This window comes from Zalophus californianus, chromosome 1 (genome assembly GCF_009762305.2).
Source record: "Zalophus californianus isolate mZalCal1 chromosome 1, mZalCal1.pri.v2, whole genome shotgun sequence".
NCBI classification, from domain to species: Eukaryota; Metazoa; Chordata; class Mammalia; order Carnivora; family Otariidae; genus Zalophus; species Zalophus californianus.
The window spans coordinates 58,331,143-58,348,757 of NC_045595.1; the positions used below are offsets into that span (position 1 = coordinate 58,331,143).

Consider the following 17,615-nt stretch of genomic DNA (forward strand, 5'->3'; position numbering starts at 1 on the left):
AGACCCAATTCTCCCTTTGGAGGACTGATCCCGGGGGTCCTCTTTCAAAGATGCTTGGGTTCTGCTTTCTTGGCTGCTGGACTGTGTGCAAACACAAAGGGTCTGCATCAGCCAAGCTGCTGTCCTGCTGTCTCACCCCGCTCTGCGTCCCCTCCCTGCCATGCCGTGTTGTCGCCCCCCACCCCCCGGCTGTCTCTGGTCTGTCTGTAGGCCCCAGCTGTCTGGCCTGGCTGATAGGACGCTGGTTCTCCACCTGTCAGGCCTAGGACCGCTCCATCCCTCTTATCCACGTAGCTAGAACCTGGCATGTTTCTTTCAGAAAAAGTAATTTATTTTCTAATTACAAAAGATGATGGGGTTGAACAAAAGGAAGGCAGATCAGAGCTCAGTCAGAAGGGCCTTCTGCAGACCTTTGTCCCCCCCACTCCCTGACACAGGGAGGGATGCCGGATTCTCTGGAAGGAGGAACTGAAGCCCAAGGCGGCGGGGTTGATTAGAGCCTCCGACTAGGCTGGAGACCTGGGTTTTAAGCTTGGTCCCGTCATTTATTCGAGGACTTGGGGCCCACTTAGGAGCTTAGTTACCCTTCTGTGAAATGGGATGTCGAGTCTGTGACTCCAGAGTCTTTCCAGCTGGGATAATCTGTAATTGTGGAGACTCATTCTGGGAATCACTTAATCATTCTTGCAGATTTATTTTTCTGTCTTCTGTTACAGCTTTACTCCAAATACTGCCCCTGCTCCGTAACTCTGTACTGTGAAGGAAATAGCCATGAAGTTGCCATGAGGTCTTCGATAAGCCATTTCCTGAAAGAACAAAATCCACCATGAGGGCTGCTGAGTGGGCACCGGAGGTAACACAGTGGTAAGCCTGGCATACAGGGGGGCGCTCAGGAAAGACTAACGCAGCCACCCCCCTCCTTCCCTCCTTCCCTGTCTCCTTGCTCTCTCCCTTACTTCTGAGCCATGTTGCTGGGCATCCTACACAGAGCCTTGAGGACATGATCGTCAGTTTGAGCTGAACTTTGTTTTCCCTTATGTGTGCCTGCCATGGAACTTCCCCTTTCCTCTCCCCCCTCCTCCTGAGCTCACACTTCTCTCTGACACTCCTAAGCAAATGCGCACTCAGGTGTGCCAAGCCTGTGGAGAAGGTGGGGGTGAAAGAGCAATCGGAGATGGCTGGAGACCAGGCTCTGCCCTAGGAGGTTCTCCTAGCCCAAAAGGTCTAACCCAGAGGGCACAAGACTGGGGCTTCCACAAGGAGAAGCCTGCTTGTAATTGGGTTGAAGGAAGGGGGTCACGCAGAGGAGGTGGTGGGGGTGGGGTGATGACCACATGAAAGAAGTGGGGTGGGGGGGAAAAGTGGACCGTGGGTCCTGGCCAGAGGTCTCAGCTCCGGCAGAATTCTTGGGTCTGATGTGCCTGGACTCTGATTGGTCCTGTTAGGGTGACCCTCCTACCCCCTGAAGCAAGCACTGTGGCCAAGGGAATGTGGGGCTGTCATTGGCCAGGGTCCATGTCACTCAGTGTTGCATCACTGGGCATTGGGAGGCTGGGGATGGAGGGTGTGGTATGTATGTGCAGACATCCCTCCAGCTCTGTGCTCCCTGCTTCCTTTCTTGGTGTGCCTACCCTCCCCCACCCCCACCCTGGCCTGTTTCACATGCCTTGACCATGACCAGTGCTGCCTCTGACCTAAGCTCCAGTGTTCTCCTTTCTGACCCCCTGGATCCCTCCTTGCTCTCCAGTCCTTGTCATCAAAAGTCCTTCTTACGCTAAGCCCTAAAATGACCTAGTTAGACTAAGCTTGGTTTGAGTGCCCACCCCTCTCATTGGCCAGGGACAGAATCCCAACTCAAACTGGCTTAAGCAAAAAGTTCAGATGGATCAGGCAGTGCAGCAACTAGGGGTTCAAACAAGGTCTTTGGATCTCAACATGGCTCCATTTCTTACTTCTGCTTTGCCCTGGATTTCTTTCATTCATTCATTCATTCCCTAGTGGTAACAAAGATGGCCGCCCTGGTAGACCCTGTAGGCACTGCACAGATCCCCCTTTGATGAAGGACGCATTGCCCCTTCATCTCCTGGAAGGGCAGTCAAGCAGACAGTTCTCAACTCTTGCTCTGCGTGCCAAGAACTGTGTTGCCTAAGGTCACATACTTTCCCTTGGTGGCCCAGACCCAGTGGCTGATAGATGGGGAGAAGAAAAGGCTTGGCTATCTCAGCCCAGCTCAGGACAACCCTGAAGGGACCACTTGAGCTCCAGGGGTCCCCGTGGGGTGGCCAGGCCTGTCGCTTCTCCCTCTGCTCACTGCGCTGTCTTCACCAGCCTTCTGAGGGCCTGATCCCCAGGACTCTCTTTAATGAACGTCCCCTTCACTGAACTCTGAGAGTCGACTTCCTGGGGAACCCAACCTGCTTCAAACACCGACGATCTCCTTGTCATGTCCTACCAACTTAGGGATCCCCGGTGAAAAGGAAGGACCTCCTCTTTCCCCAAAGTGTGGCAAAATCTTAGTTGGATACGCTCTCTGCCTCTGAATGGCTCTGTCTGGGTCACATGATCACTTCTTGACCCAATCGCAGTGACCAGGGATACAGCGCTCTCATTGGCCAGACCTGGGCCATCTGGTCAACCTAGAGCCCCCGTCCATTAGCTCACGTGAGACCAGACTTAACCCCGGCAGGCTGAGGTCCCATTTCTAGAACGAGGGAATGGATGCCAGCAGAACCACAGCTGCCCCGGCACAAGCCCTGCTCTCAGGGAGCTCAGACAGAGGGTGACAGCAGCAGTGTGGGGCTTTACCAGGCGTCAGCAGGGCAGGGATCCCCCAGGGTTAGAGAGAGCTGCCCCTTGCCTGGCAGAGCAGAGTTGTTTGCCTTGAATGCCCTGTCCTTCGGGGGTGGGAGGGGGAAGCAGGGGAGAGTTTTAGGTGGGGCAGGAGCACAGCCAAACATTTTGTCGGCCTGTACTTGAGTGGCTGCCACTCGGCCAGGAGCAGCAGTGCCCATCCCCACCGCGGGCACAGACTCCGCGTCCCCTGCCAGGAGACGCTGAAGTCGCCTCTTGATCAGAGCCTGCGGCTTTTTCCAATTGATCACCCATGTGACACACACCAAGTCAAAGCTGACACTCCAAATGGGCCAATCAATAGCTCCATTTTCCTCCTCCCACCCTAGTGGGGGAGAGAAAGCTAATTTGTGAAACTTTTCTCCCCCCTCCTCTAGCAAGGACCAGAAAGCTCAAAGAAATTTGTTTCTCAGTGGCCCTCTGAGCTGGAGATTTCCTCTTCCCATCCCCCTTGGAAATGTTTTGGGAGGCACCCATGGGGGCAGCCAGAATCCTACTTCCTGGTCCTAGCATCTACCTTTCCTAGGCACTGGGTAAGGTCCATGGTGGTGGTGGGGAGCACTGTCCGTGCCTTCTGCCTTTAAAGCAGATGGTGCCCTTGCTCTGCCAGAACTCGGGTCCCCTGCGGCACCTCGGCCGGATGGCAGTCTTTTGTCGGGCCCCTCGCTTTGTTCCTCTGCATAATCAGACTGTGCCCTCTGCCCCCTCCCAGGCTTGGCTGCTCACCTCTTCCCTGGCACCAATGGAGGCCTCGGCCCAGCAGTGCTGACACAGTCTCCTTGGACACAGGACATCTAGAGAGCCTGCCCTGCCCCCCCAGCCCATACATCTTGTGTGTGTGGCTGATGGGCCATCCACGCTTTCCCGTGCCTCCCCTGAGCTCTGGTCCCAAAGCTCCCCCACCTCTGACCATCTCACCAGGTATCTTGGAGCACCTCAAAGCCAGCAGGCCCCAGACCAGGCTCAGCATCCTCCCCACACCTGTCCTTTCTCCATGTCCTCACCAGGGGGATGGGCCAGCTTCTGCCTGGTCCCAGGGGCAGGAATCTGGATATCAGTCAGGTCTCCTCACCTGGTGGTTCCCATCCCTCTGTCTCCTCTGTATGTCTGTGGCTGCTTCTTGCTTCAGGTCCATGTCTTCCACCAGGACCACGGCCATGTCCTGACTGCTTTCTAGCCTTTGGATCCCTGCCCCAAACCCAGCTCCTAGCCAGGCCATCACAGCATCCTCAAGACCCTAACTGTGACCACACTGCCCCTTACTGAAGACGACCCATGGCCTGCTTGTCCTGGTCCATCTCAGTTTGGATCCCGCTGGTGACCCTCCAGTGAGAGAACTGCTTTTATGTGCTGTCCCTTCTGCCTGGAATCCCAGCTCCCACGGCCTCCCGAACCCACCTCTCCTGGAGAACTTACCGCAGGGGCTTGGGACTGCTCCTTCCTGCCTCCCCAGGCTGTGAACTCTTTGGGAGGGGCCTGGGTCCCCTTCCTCCTGGACCTGTCCGGGCAAGACTCAATCCACATTTGTGGGCCAGCAGGGGAGCTGCTTGGTCATGGATGCTGTAGAGTGAATTCTCCCATGGGGAAGGGCCTGGCCTACAGGCGGCTGGGCTCGTGGCCTTGGAGAGCCTGCAGCAGGCTGGAGCTCCCTGCCCTAGACAAGCCCGCCCACCCTGGGCTGGGGCTGGAGGAGCCCTGGTTACGTGCCGTGTCCTGTGGGCCCCCACCCCCTGCTTAATTAACGCCTGGAGCGGCCGTCTGCTTCTTTGCTCCATCTCATCTCCGACATTTTTCATGTCTAATCCACCGAGGAGATCTCCTGAAGGCTTTGAAGTCTCTGGGCGCACGAATAAAGATGTCACCCTGGCACACGCAGCGCTTCTTAATGAGGATGGGTTTGATGTGGAAGCTGTGGGCCTGGAGGCAAGTAGCTTTCCTTCCTACCCCCCTTCTGCACGAGGGCAGCCAGGCCTGCCTACAGCAGGCGGGCAGGGGTGGAGAGCCCAGGTTTGAAGCACAGCAGGCTAAGTAGGGTCTGGGCCCGGCAGATCCCGGGAGAAAAGGGAGGTAGACAGCACTCCGGATGTCTCTCTTCATCCCTTTGGGTCAGGGACCCCCAAGGCCAATGCCCAAACTCAGAGACCCAGCTTAGTCAGGGAGAGTTAGCTGCAGAGGGAGTGCATGTCAGGGAAAGATGCTGAGAATATGGGGTACTCCAGAGGAAAGGGGGTGCAGATGGAGCCTGGGGGTGAGATGGTGCTTTGGGGGTCACAAGGGAGGAAAGGGACCCTGGGGGAGGGGACCAGGCAGGAGATGGAGCCTGGGTGGGTGCAGGGAGGAGATGGAGCCTGGGGGGGCTGGTGGTGCAGGGAAGAGGTGGAGCCTAAGGGAGGGACTAGGGAGGAGATGCAGGATCCTGGGTTGAGGCAGTGGAGGGGAGAGCTTCTGGAAAATGCCCCCCCCCCCCAACCACCTTTCCAAAGCAGTGGGTAAGAGGAGCACAGACTCAGGCAGGCTTGCTGGGAAGTACCATGGCTCTGCCCCCTGGGTGAGCACCTAATCTCTCTGTGCCTCAGTTTCTTTATCTGAAAGATGGGCTGATTCTGGACTCTACCTGATAGGACCTTGTGGGGACTAATGAAGTCACCTGTGTAAGGGACTAGACATTCCAGACACAGGACAAAGCTAACCAAGTTTGGGTCATATGCATATCTTGGAGCCTAGGCCTGCTTGGGGCTCAGAACACCCCCATCCTCCTTCCTCAGCTCACCTGTCAGCCCCTCATCAGCTGTGCCCCTGGGGCAGGCTCTGTTAGCCGCACCCTAACCTTCAGTTTGCTTGGAGTGTCATGGGTATGGGAAGGGGCTCCCTAGTGTCCCTGATGAAATCAGCCACGAGGATATTATCTATCTCCACCTGATTTTAAGCTCCTACCCCTCAGCAGCCCTGACATCTGGGACCCTGACTATTCTTCCAGCCTAGCACTAGCAGCCAGCATTTTCTGAGCACTTACTATGTGCCTGGACCCTTTGCATGGATGAACAGTCCTCCCCTCCCAACAAGCCAGAAGGTAGGTACTGTTGTTAGCCCCATTTTACAGATGCTGCAAAGGAGACACAGAAGGGCTAAGGAAGTTGCTAAGGTCACAGGGCAACTGGTGGGGAAGCAAATGAGGAGTCATTCTCTGATTGACTGGAGTATTAGATGGACCCTGGGATTCTAGGCCCCTTGCCTAAGATGGGCCTGTGCCAAAGCCCAGAGGGCTTCACGGCTGTGCCCACTCAACCTTGGAGTACTCGTGGATTGGGGTGGTGTGGATTGCTGAACTTTACCCATGTGGAGTCCAAAAAGTCCAGCAGAGTTCAGAATGAAAAGCCCTCCCCTCCCCTGCTATCCACTGGGGGTTTCAGGGGGTCCTGGAGTCCCAATGGAAGATCATGTCCTTGGACCAGCATGGAGCCCAGAGGGCAGAATCCAGCCCCAGGCCTGGCAAGGGACAGCAACCTGCAGCCCTGCATACATGGGGTGTAGGTCTATCCTTTGCTCTGGGCCAGTGCTTGATGCTTAGAGAGTCCCCAGCACTGCAACATAATGACCTATCCTGTTTTTGTCATCACTTCCCTTTAACCTCCCCCAAATCCTCTCAGAGAGAGATTACTGTACCCAGTTCTACTGAGAAACAAAGATCAGAGAGCTTCGGTGACTGGTTTGAGGCTGCATAGCATTGGTCTCCTTCCCTTCCTTGTCTCAGCCCCATTTCCCTACTGGTGCTACCTAGATCCACTTCCTAAATAAAGGATGTGAACTTGACCCTTGTCTCAGGATCGGCCCCACCCAAGACATGCAGCAGATGTCCCAGATGATCAAGAGAGACCCGGTCCGTGTCTTCATGAGGGCAGCTGACATTGTAATGGCCGTGGGATGTTGGCTTAACAGAATGCTAACCTTGGTCTTCCCGGGGACCTGATCATTCTTGTCCAGCCCGGCTGGGGCTAAGCTCGGACACCCCAGAACTCTGCATGCAGTCTGTGTGATGGAATGGCACTTTGGAAGTAATTGCTAAGCACCTGCCGTGTGCGGGGGCCTCACCCCCTTGTTTGGTAGGTGTGCTGCCACTAAAGGGTGCTGCCCTCTCTGATGGCCACAGAACCATCTGGGAGGACGGGGGTGACTCTTGGGGAGGGCTGGGGTCTGCAGGGGCCCCTGGAGTTGCTGCCCCTGGAGTGGATGCCCACTGGCCTCAAAGCAATTCCAACACGCTCCTGGAAGGCTCTGCCCCACAAACCACTAGACTCAAGGAAAAGTCGAGAGGATTAAAGCCGAGGAAATGGGGGCAGAGGACATCCACCCTGTACCATGCACCTGTTTCTGCAGAAGTGCTGGAATCCTCTTTTCCCTGTGGCCCCCTGGAACGGAGCTCTGCCCCAGCTCCCTCAGGTGGAGAAACCCCTCAGACATAGCTGCCTCCACCCCCTTCATCTGGAGAAATCCTCCCTGAGTCCAGCTCCCTCAGCTCATGGCCCTGTGCCTGCACCTCTGTAGCTCCTGGCAAATGCAGGACGGAGCCTGGGCTATTTACTGCATATAGCTCTCAGACCCCACACCTTGGCTCCTGCTGACCTGCAGGCTTCTGCCTTGTTCCCTCTCTCAGGTCTGGCAAACTCTCTGGCACCCGTTCAGTTCTGCTCCTCTGCACCTCCAAGCCATGTCCCTTCTGGCCACACCTCCCCTTTCCTGCCTGTCCAGCTCCTTGCTCTGACCTTTCAGAGAGGCTTATGGAATTGAGCCTGGCATGCCGGCCTCCCTGACTTCGCCTCTGACCACCCACTCTTCCCAAGCTCCTCTTTCTCCCTGCTTTATGTCCCCGATACTGAATCACTTAGAATTTCCAGAATGTGCCTCCTTGCCTTCTGCCATCCGGTCTTGGTACACACTTTTGGCCCTTCAGGGAGATGCACTTAGTGACCCAGAGGCCACTTTAGCGTTTCTAGTCTCAGGGATGCCAATGTTCGGAAAGGGCTGTCCCTCTTTTGTTACTCAGCGCTGCCCTGACTGAGCCCCAGGCTGATCCCTGAGACACGGTTCGTGTCTTCATGAAGGCAGTTGACATTGTAATGGCCAATGTAGATGTTGGCTTAACAGAATGCTAACCTTGGTCTTCCAAGGGACCTTATCATTCTTGTCCAGCCCACCTGGGGCTGAGCTCAGACACCCCAGAACTTAATTCTTCAGAATTAAGATGGCTGGGCTACTTTTGCAAAAAACCTAAACCACCCCCCGCAAAAACCAACCAAATCCGGAACAACCCATACACAGATGCTGTGAGAGGCAGCACAGCATTGTGGTTGAGAGCAGGAACTATGGAGCAAGACTACATAGGCTCAAGTCCTGGCCTTGCCCCTTATTTGCTGTGTGACCTTACCTAGGTCACCTGCCCTCTCTGAGCCATGGTTTCTTCAAAACTGCAAAATGGAAATAATAGTAATGTCTATCTCATGGTTGGTTCATGTGAGGGATTAAGTGAGTTAATCCCTATTCTAAATGCTTGTTTAGGAGAGTGCTGTGGTGAGTATTTTATTATCAACTAGGGAATGGATGGATAAAATATGGTCCATTCATACTACAGAATACAACATGTAAACAGAATGAACCAGATCTATATGCATCCATAGAGTTAGATATTTACAGTTTGGGTGAAAAAGAATGTTGCAAATTAATATATACTTCCCACTAGACGTCTTACTTCTCTGGGAACGTATATATTACATGTAAATTAATGGGATCTGATTTAATTAATGTATATGTTAATTAAGAGGAAGAGGTCTGGAAAGATGTGAAATGTGCCGGCATTTGTGGTGGTCTGGGGGAGGTGAAGATGACATCTGTGGTGGGGCCTGGGGGAAGGATTTGCAATGGGGGATGGCGGGCATGCAGCACTCTACCTTCTCGGCAGTGTTCATTTAAAAAAATATTTATTTGAGAGAGAGAGAGAATGAGAAAGAGAGAGAGGGCATGAGCAGGGGCAGAGGGAGAAGCAGACTCCCCACTGAGCAGGGAGCCTGATGCGGGGCTTGATGTGGGGCTCGATCCCGGGACTCCAAGATCATGGCCTGAGCCAAAGGCAGATGCTTAACTGACTGAGCCACCCAGGTGCCCCTTTCTCTGCCGTGTTCAAAAGGAGAGTACAATTACTTGTGTAATGACAACTGAATTTATGGAAAGAAATTGTTGTGACCACTGGAGAAGGGTATGAGGGTATGGTCCTGCCTGGAGGTGTGGGTGGGGGGCAGGATGGCCTGGTGGAGCAGGGAACGCACCAGAATCTCCGTGAAGAAATATCCAGTTTGAAAAAGCATTCCTGTATTATAGAATAATGTAATATTTGGAAAAAGAAAGGAAATCAGTTGCTCTTCTTGTAATGGAAGCAACAGGAAATACAGCTATACAAAACCCTCTGGGCAGTGGGGTTTAGATTTGAAACAACAGAGCAGTGCCTGGGTGACTCAGTCGGTTAGGCATCCAAGTCTTGGTTTTGACTCAGGTCATGATCTCAGGGTTGTGAGAGCGAGCCCTGCACCCGGCTCTGTGCTCATTGGGGAGTCCGCTTGGGATTCTCTCTTCCTCTCCCTCTGCCCCCCTACCCTGCTTGCCCGAGTGCATGCTCTCTTTCTCTCTCTCAAATAAATAAATCTTAAAAAAAAAGAGAGAGAAGCAGCCAGGGGGCCGGGGGTCAGCTTTGTCGTGGCATGCAGTGTGTCCCTCTGACCCTCATGCTGCTCCTGTGGAGGGGGGTCACCCCCACTTGGTGCCATAGACACCCATGCATTGAGTGGGGAGTGAGTTGCCCAGGTCACAGAGCAAGAGGTAGGCAGGACAGGGACTCACATCCCCGTCTGTGCTAGGCATTTCCACTGCACCATTGTCTCTGTGCAGGGGTAGGCCAGCGGCTTGGATGTTAGGCACCAGGAGTCCATCCCCTTCCCTGACACTAGCCTCCTTCTATTATTATTCGCAATAATAAGCAGACCTCCACTTTACTGAACACTTATGTGTGCAAGGAACCTTATGAGCTGCATCTCATAAATCTTGCAATAACCCAATAAGGCAGGCTGTGGTAGATTGATTACCAAGGTGGGTCCAATCTCTCATCCCTCCCTGTATTCATGCCCTTTGCTGATGCGATGCAGGCCCTCCCATCAAGGGGTGCAGTCCATTTCTCCACCCTGGACTCCGGGCTGTCCTGGGACCTGCTTTGGCCAGTAGAATGTGGCCAGAAGTGACGGTGTTCTCATTCCCAACCTGGGTCTCAAGAGGCCCTGTACATTTCCACTGTGGCTCTTGGAGCTGTCCAGCCGCCATGTGACCAAGCCCAGGCTCCCCTGCTGGAGGACCAGAGGCATGTGGCCCAGTCACCTGTTGCCCCAGCTGACAGCCATGTCACCAGGCATGTGAGTGAGTCACAGCTTTAGCCGAGCTACCGGCTTACTGCCAAAGCATGAGCAATAAATGGTGGCTTTTTAAAAGCCTCCGTGTTTTGGAGTATTTGTTAGGCAGTACTATTTGTGATAATGCACACCGATGCAGTGTGGCTCAGCCCCCTTTGACTGACAAAGAAGTTGGTCTCAGACAGGTTGGGATGCCCTGAGTTTGAACCCCAGCCTGGATGACCACACTGAACAGCTGATTTGCCTGGGGATAGGAAAGATTTCTCCCTTTGTGTCTGTTTCATCTTCAGCATATTAAAGCACTTTCTATTTCCTCCCCTGCCTATTTCTCCTGTTGTATTTCGAGGCTCCAAGGACAATTCACATGTAAAGATGCTCTGGGAAACCCCATCAACCCCCCTGCCCCCGCCTCGAATTTTCATCTTGGGCAAGAGCTCCTGCTTGATTTGGTTCTGCAGGTCAGGCTGGCCCTAGGGAATCAAGTTGGCGGAAATACGGGACTTTACTGAGTAATTATAGGATTAGGCATCCCCCTCGAAATTAAATGCTACCTCTTTACCTTCCAGAGAAGAATCCCACCCCCCACCTGCTACCATGTAATTATCTGGTGAATTACTCTACGGAGGTCTCACGGTAATTATGCGAGGAGTCAGAAGCCAGCAGTTCTTCCAGTCATTACAACTGAGGAATTAGCTTTCATTGTGTAAGCCCGCCTGCTGCCCAGCCAGTGTTGGTGCCAGAGCATGCAGTTCTCCAGCGCACGGCCGGAGGCTCCCTGCACCTTCCTTCCCAACCGCCCAAGGACAGGCTCCGTGCAGGAGAGGGGAACCCCAGTTCACAGCCCTGAGCCCTCCAGGTGGATGGGTACCTTGAGCATCCAGAATCACACACTCACCTGTCACCGAGAGACAGCAGGGTGTTAAGAGCACAGAGCTTGGGGTCACACTGCCTGGGTCTAGTCACTCACAAGTACGGTGTCTGCTTTCCGCCTCAGTTTCCTCATCTGTAATATGGGGTAGGTGTCAGGATTAAATGAACAAATAGACATGAGGGTCTTGCAAGAACATCTGGTATGGAGTGGGTCCGAGGAAGGGTTTGCTTCTAAGATGATGATGTGTGGGGCCAGAGGCTAGATCCCTGAAATGCTCAGCGAGAGGCAGAGAAGTGAGTCCAGGGCAGGTCAGGGCCAGGAGGGGTGGTGCCCAGAGCGAGGTGACAAATGGGGCAAGAAGAGGATTTGGGGTTAGAAATGCTGGAGGTGGGCTTATGCCTGGAGCCAGCCTGTCACTTTCTCCCAATGGATGTCTGGCTCATTTGGACCAAGAGGGGCAGGATCCTCCCATTTCCCAGCAGAACCTATGGCCGAGACCCCAAATGCCCAGAACCCAGCCCCACTGAGAAGGTAGGCAGTGCTTGATTCACAGTGGTGGCAGCTCTCTCTCAAGCAGGAAGCCAGTCCTCGAAGGCAAGGAGCTGGAGAAGGGGAAGAACAGAGAAGAGTCTGGAATGTGGGTAGAGAGCAGGGCAGATGCACTCTTCTCCATTTGCCTGTGTCTGGCACGGTCTGTAACAGTCCCAGCTCCCTTGCTAATTTGCTGGTGGCCTTGGGCAACTTGCTTTGCCTCTCTGAGCTCTGGGGCAAAGAGCTGTGTAACAGCTGCACCCACTTCTGATGGCTGTTGAGAGCATTCAGGCCACTGATGTGCGTAACAGGCACACAGAGAAAGTGCTCAGCCAATGCTGTGTAAAAACAAAATGAGCCAGACATCTCCCCTCTCCATGGCCTTGAGATATGACTCATTTCCTCTCCGTCTCAGCTGAGACCAGCTGGGGCACCCCCATTTCCCAAATCGTTGGCCATGGAGGAGTGGCTGCCTCCAGCTTCGCAGGATCAGGGCTAGCAAAACCCGGCTGTGGAGTGGACTCCAAGAACCTGGTTTCTCTTCATCCTTTGGCACCCCTCCACACATACACACACACACACCCACCCACCCACCCACCCACCCACCCACCCACCCACACCCACACCCACACACACACACAATGAATGTCTCTGGTGGTGGGGACCTCAGCCTTGTGATAGCCTGGTGCACAACTGGGCAACTCCAGCCACCAGATTTGGTCCCAAAATGTGCTTTTGAACAAGGAGTGACAAAAGCCTCTTGGTCATCTAAGACCGGGTTCTTTCCCAAGGCTGGGGGCCCTCCAAGCAGGCTGTAAGTGACACTCAAAAACCTCGGAGGTTTTGTCTGGCTATGTTTCTGACTGGTGTTGTCCTCTGGCTCCTGCCAATATGCGGTTCACATCTCTTCCTTCACACACACTGTCCTTTCTGCCTTGGGGCCCTGTGGCTGCCTGGTGAGCTCTTGCACATGCTTCTTGGAGCACTGATGGCTCTGGCTGGTCCGTCTACTCCTCTCCCAGGCTCTCCCCAGTCTGCCAGCATGGCTTTGTGTCTCAGCCTCTTCCAGCGGCTGCCCCCTCCCCCTCTATCTCCTCACCTGTCAATCTTGTTCCTCTGCTCTCCTCCGGAGCAGGGGCTCCTTCTGAGCTCGCCAGCCCGTGGTCGGAGAATGGCAGTCTGAGGTTCCCCGCTGAGCCTTGTTCCTTTTCAACCCACTCTCCCCTCCATCCCTTCATCATTCTAGTCAGGCCGAGACATGGACTGAATGAAGCAGGGCTCAATTTGAGCCTGGTACAAAGAGTATTTTGATGTTTTCATTTCTTTCTAGTTCAATACTTCCAGAAAACACATAGATTTGGCGCCGCTTCCAACAGGCTCTCTAACTAACTACTTTTTTAAACTTTGTGCTGGCTAAAAAGTGTATATGAGGTGGGGTGTGATTGATGAGAGGACCCTGGGGTGGGGATGCAGCTCTGCCCAAGGGACTGGCTCATTCTAGCCCTCAGATTCCTCTTCTTCCTCCTCTGCCCTGAGGTATTCCCCACTCAGACAAACCAGCGAAGTTTTCATGCCTTGAGAGTCCTAGCCAGGACAGAGCTCAGAACCACCAGAGAACAAAGAAGCAAACCCACAGACCCTTGGCCAAGCCGCAGGAGGCTGGCCGAGGAGCTCTCTGTGGTGCTGAAAGGGGCTCAAACAAGACTCCCCCTCAGGCCGCCACCCCCGCTCCAATATGTGGAGCAAGCAAATCTTAGCCTATGTGAAGTATTAATAGTCACTCTTTTATCCAGCACACATTGACTGAGCTCCTAACACAAGCTTTGTTTGTGCTAGGTACTTGGGACCCATCTTCAAAAGAGTAAACTAAGGCCCCCGCCTGCAAGGAGCTCATAGGCTGGTAGTGATGTTCAGCAACCCTAGAAGAGCATGAGATGTGCTATGAATGAGGAATGACTGGGCTATGGGAAAGAACATCAAAAGAATGTCTAGCCCAGATTTGGGGGGTCCGGGAAGTCTTCCTGGAGGAAGCAATATGTCAATTGAAATCTAGTGGTGATCAGGATTTAGCCAAGTGAACACAGAAACTAAAGAGAGTTCCATACAGAGGGAATAGCGTGTTCAAAGGCATAAGAGAGGGCGCAGTGGTTCAGGAGCTTTGGCTACAGGACCGCTTTCCCCACTAACTAGTTGTGCGATCTTAGGCAAATTATTTACATTTCTGTGTGTCAGCTTTCCATCCTACAAAATATAATACAACCAAAAATATTGTACCCTTTTACAGGGTTGTTGTGAGGATTAAATGCTTTTAATAAATGCTGAGGGCTCAGAACTGTGACTGGAATATAGCAAATAGCAACAAAGTTTGTGCTGAATGGTGTAAAGGTGAGGTGAGGGAAATACAGTGGTTGGGAGCATGGGCTACTTGGCAGTGGACAGGGGAGCAATGAGATTTGAGTCTGCAGTGGTGACAAGGCCAGCCGAGTAGGAGCTTGGGAGCCATTCTGAGGGCTGGGCTTCGCTCTCAGAGCAATTGGGACCATGAGAGGGTTAGCTGTGTGGAGAATGGGCTGGGTGGGAGAACACAAAATTAAACATAGTGTGTGTGTTTCAGGGGGCCTGGGGGGCAGGTGGGGAGATGTCCTTGTCATCCAGACAGGAGCAGACATGTGGGGTGAAGAGCAGGGATGGGCTGAGCGCACCCGCACATGTCCGGGTTTGGTGATGGGCGGATGACGGGCACATGCATCATAACTGTGGTCATACATCTTCTGAAAGGCAGTCTGGACTTTTTATATCCTTTTTTTCTTGGTTCTCCTTCCCCCACAAAAGGTTTTCCAGAAGAAAACCCATGTTAACAACCCAGTATGTAGCCTTCTGTATTTTTCTTTTGTGTTAATAAAACCCTATACAGATACATGGCTGTATGTATGTGCTCACAGAGTATTTTGGCCATTGTTTTATAAAAATGGGATCGTATTATACATACTTATCTTCAAATTGTTTCTCTCATTCAACAATACCGTATAGAAATCCCTTTACGTCTATTGGTGGAGAGTTAATTACATTTTGTATAGGTTGTCTGATATTCCGCAGCTGTACCAGGGTGCCACTGCGTGCCTGCCCCTCTCACCTACTGTCTCGTCCACCTCCCGGTTTCTGCCCCAGTCCTTGGGCTTCACCAAGTCCCGGAACACGACATGCTGTTTCACACCTCCACGCCTCGGTGCAGCCTGTTCCCTTCGCCCAGTCTGATTCACACGGCTAACTCCTACTCAAATTCTCGAGATCCATCTGCAGCCTGTTCACCAGGAGAGCAGGCCAGTGGGGCTGGGGTTGGGGGGTGGGGAGCACGGAGGTCCTGGGGCCAGTGAGTGGACAGTTACTGTGGGGCCTCCTAAGCACGCAGAGTTTGGTCTTGGTCCCAGAGTTGGGGTGCTCCTGGAAGGTTTGAAGCAAGGGAATGACTTGTGTAAAGAAGCCACTTTGCTGGAGATCCTCCCTCCCGGTCCACACACCATCCATTTGCTTCTCCTCCTACAGGATGGGCCCTAGCTCCCCTCTTCCCTCTGCTTCCTGCTATGCCCTGACTGGCATTTCCCAAATGTTGGGAGCGTCACTGCTGATCCTTACAGGAAGGATCAGGCTCCTTCCTTGCTACTAAGGAACAAGGTCATCAGTCTCCACGGTGGGAATCACTGAGAAGGTTCTAGTTTGATCCAAGTCTCAGGCACTGTCTCTGCGCCGTCTCCCTACCTCCTCTCGGGCAAGCCCTGCTGCCTTCTGTGCTTTAATCTCTGAGGGCAGCGCCCCTCCCCCCGCCTTCCACTTTGGTGGCTCTGAGTGGGACAGTGACAGTGACACAGATGGAGGAGCCTCTCTCGGTTCCCAGACTCCCAGAGGCCACTGCGAGGGTCCCGGAAAGATCCCTTTTTTGGGCCCATCGCCACCGACCCTGAGGTCCTGTGGTTCATGACATCAGCACTTTGCAGGTGAGGCTGACCACCAAATGTGGTAATGTGAGAGGAACAGGACCAAACTTTTAGTTTTAATGGTCCTATTTTCCTTCTAAGGTTACCCGGCTTCTATGGCAAGCAGGATACTGGGTTTCTAATTATAATAGAGATAGAGTTTCCTTTTTCCATAATGTATTTAAGTGAAGAAAACTCTTAAGGACACAGCCACAGAAGGCCCGAGTCAGAGGGGCGGCAGAAGTCTGAGAGAGAGCTGATGCCCGCGGGTGGCCTGAGGGCCAAATGCATTTTTTTCCCTTACCCTGTTTTGAAAAGCTATTGAATTGTGTGCATTCCCATAAAAATCCAAATTTTCTGGCTTTTTTTGGAAAAATCTGAAAATTGGGCAAAGCTGGGTGTGGTGGGCTCTTCCCCGGAGGGGTTCGCTGGGCGAGAGCCGTGTCCCCTCGCCAGGGCCACAAGCTGACGCAGTCCCTGGCGGCTCTGCTTACCGATTTTGTTGCTTGCCTTCCGCGTGGCGGCCTGAGTCTTGCACAGGAGAGGGGGCGTGGATGGTGGAGGCAGGGCTGTGGGCGTCCTCCTCGGGTGGGGGGACCTCACTCTGCAGCACCTCCGGGACTCAGACCGTCCCCTGCGAGAGCCGGCAGGCATCAGCGCAAGAAGCACCAAACTAGAGGCTTAGAGTTCGGTCCAATAGAGGCGCCGGCCGGCTGAGGTTCCCTCCTGTCCTCTCCCTGGGCCTGTTCCCCTCGTGCACCGCGAGCGGACGCCCAGCGGCGGCGGGTCTCTGGGCGCGAGGTTTGAGTGCTCTCTGCCGTCCGACCCTCTATGGACGGCAGGGGGCGCTCCCGGCCCACGGGAACGGCCTCCAGCCACAGGACAAAGGCTGGGGGAGCAGCGGGCAGGCGGCCGGGGGGCTCTGACCTCGGCCACCAGCCGGAGCGCAGGTGTGCGCAGCCCCGTGCCCGGAGCCGGCCCGCGCCCGCCCCTGCCGCGCCCCCAGCCCTGGCACCGGCTTTCTCCCTGTCTCCTCTCTCTCCGCCGTTCCTTTCATCCCCTTCCCCCATTTCTCTGCGTCTCAGTCTCTGCCGCTCCATCTGTTTTGCACCTCATCCTCTCCACCCTGGGTCTCTCTGTGTCTTGTGCTGTCTCCAAGTCGCTCTACCTACCTCATGTCTGTGGTCTTCGTCTTTAACTCAGACAGGGGTGATCCTGTGTCTTTGTCTTTGTTTCCCGGAGGTCTCGGGAGGTATTCCTAGCTTTGTGTCTCTGGTTGTTCTAGCTTCTAGAGAGGTGGCCCAGAGATCTCTTTAGCAGTGGAGGTGGGCACAGCCTCAGCCTCCTCCTCCGCCCTGCCTCTGTGGTGGGCTTCTCCTGGAAACGCAGCCTCTGAGCAGCCCTCTGGCTAGCCACAGTCTTCATGAAAGCACCAAGGCTTACTTGGGTTTCCCTCTCCCCCCACCAAGTCCCCAGAGTTGCCCAGGGACAGGGTGAGAGCAGGGAGCCTGGGCACACCTGGGGCACCCTGTGACTAGTTCTAACACACACATTTCGGGTTGCCCGTAGCTGAAGGCAACGGTGGTGCTGCATGGCAATGGAAGCCATTCAGGACTCGGGGGCGGGGCCAAGGGACAGGAGTCCACCCCTGCTAGGGCCTCGAGGCTCCTTCCGGCCTCCTCCCCCCTTTCTGTCCCCAGTTCTCCACCTGAATAATAAAAGTGTAGGGCTCTGTGACTTTTCCCAATTCTGATCATCTCGCTTCTAATGAAATGGACCTAAAACCCCACACTCCTGGTTATCACCTTTGAAAAGCAGGTGCTTTCTGCAGTTCTCAAGACAATGTGGTGGCATAGGTATCCCCATGCCTGTTTCACAGATGAGGAGCACTGAGGCCCAGACAGTCTAAGGCACTGGTACAAGGACACCAGCTCTGTCTGATTCTCA

General features: G+C 54.0%; 1 long non-coding RNA gene across 1 annotated transcript; it reads right to left on the bottom strand.

Moving 5' to 3' along the window:
- Positions 1-378: 378 nt before the first annotated feature.
- LOC113918214 lies at positions 379-16,414 on the bottom strand. Its single transcript, XR_003518479.2, has 3 exons — positions 16,163-16,414; positions 11,191-11,298; positions 379-806 (listed from the first exon to the last, which is right to left on the bottom strand). It is a non-coding gene; the product is annotated as an uncharacterized LOC113918214 (long non-coding RNA).
- Positions 16,415-17,615: the final 1,201 nt, after the last annotated feature.